Source organism: Pholis gunnellus (genome assembly GCF_910591455.1).
Source record: "Pholis gunnellus genome assembly, chromosome: 5".
NCBI classification, from domain to species: domain Eukaryota; kingdom Metazoa; phylum Chordata; class Actinopteri; order Perciformes; family Pholidae; genus Pholis; species Pholis gunnellus.
The window spans coordinates 2,295,767-2,297,619 of record NC_136531.1 but is presented as its reverse complement, the minus strand read 5'-3'; positions in this window follow the sequence as shown (position 1 = coordinate 2,297,619).

Here is a 1,853-nt window from a genome sequence, read left to right as displayed (position 1 = left end):
AGAGCGGTCTAAATATCAAGAGGGATGATGACAAAAAGAGATTTCTGTCATGCAAAGCTCTCCTCATATGTCATTGTGTCTTTATTATTATATTATTGTATTTACATTATATATAAGTTTGATAAATCACAACCCATGTATGACCCAGATTTATTTTTTTGTATTTTTTTATGATAAGCCAGTGATGTCGGCAGATCAGGGTCACGATGACAAAACTCTCATGTTTATGCGGGTTTATGCGTACGCTCATGTGTTATTAACAGCTGCTGAGCCTCAGACGTGTGAAAACAACACCAGAACAACGACATGACGCGCTTCACGTCAGCGGCTCCGACCTGGAAAAGAGAAAACATCTCAGGGGTCACCGGGTCAAGGTTAACTTCATTTTTTCTGAATTCTTTGCTTATTTGTGATAGTGATAATATATGATTATAGCAAGTTAGACAATTAGTAATGAGTTCTAAAACAGTGAAAATGGTTCCAGCTTCTCAAATTACATGATTCCAGTCTTATATAAATATATATAAATATATTTATATATATTTATACATACATAGTGTACATATTTGAATATCTTTGGGTTTTGGATTCATGGTCGGACAAAATAAGACATTTGAAGGCATCATCTCTGGGAATTCTTGATTAACATAATTTTCAGTTCTTTAACTGATGAATTAAAGTGATTGATTGGAAATGAATTGGCAGATTGATTGACAGTGAAGATGACGGCATGTTGAGGCAAAACCGATGAGAAGGAAGGAGCCACAGAAGCAGCTGATGAAGCACGTTATCGTTTCAACGTCTCTACAGTTGCTCACAGTAAAAGACAAGAGCAGCAGACGTAAAACTACAAACGCACAAAGACAAAGGCCTGTGAGCGCGTCCACAGAGCTCCAGGATGACGGCGATGTGACGTTTCCTGTCCACCATCACGGCTCGTCAGCTGGCCGCGTTTGCTCAGTTTCCATGGAGACGTTCTGTTAATGAGCAGCAGTGGTCGTGATGTCATCTTTAGTAGGACGTGTTGTCCACGTTGGCTAACAGGTGGACTTCGTCTTGGATACACTAAGCTTCATGGAGGCCTCATGTTTTATTGACATTCACATTATTCCACAATTTAACGTATTTGATTTATGGTAATATTGTTTGGCCGAATGCTTCCTCCTCCAATCTTCTTCATCTTTGTTTTCTGCAAAAAACATTTGTAAAATTGGCAACTTTTTTCTCAAACTCTAACGAGGCCGGTGTTCAGAAAACTGAACGTTCTCACAAATATACATGAGATATACATGAGATCATTATTCATCAGATACGTGTGACTTTTCTCTACCTTCTTTAACCCCCAAATTAATTCATACAAACAGTATGATGATGATGATGATGATGATGATGATGGGACAGAGGACGAGGAAAAGAAGGTTTCCTGGCATGATCTATAGATCTATAGATATAGATAGATAGATAGATAGATAGATAGATAGATAGATAGATAGATAGATAGATAGAGAACGTATAGACAAATATTTAAAAAATATATTTAGAGAGAGAGAGGAAAAACATGTAGCTAAATATAATATTTATATATTTTAAAATATATATTTAATATATATATTATATTTTTGGTTTTCTCATTGTTTTTCATGTATTTCTTTGTTGTTACAGGATTGTTGTCTACTGATTGTTTTCTATTTTCTTTTTAGTTTTCCTCCTCGAGTAGAGCGGAGCTCAGCTCTATGAGTCCGTGGCTTCTTGACCTCTTCTGACACATTTAGTATTGAGAAACACATTCCCAAAGTAAAGAATGAAGTTTCATTCTTAAGGATGATGATGATGATGATGATGATGATGATGAT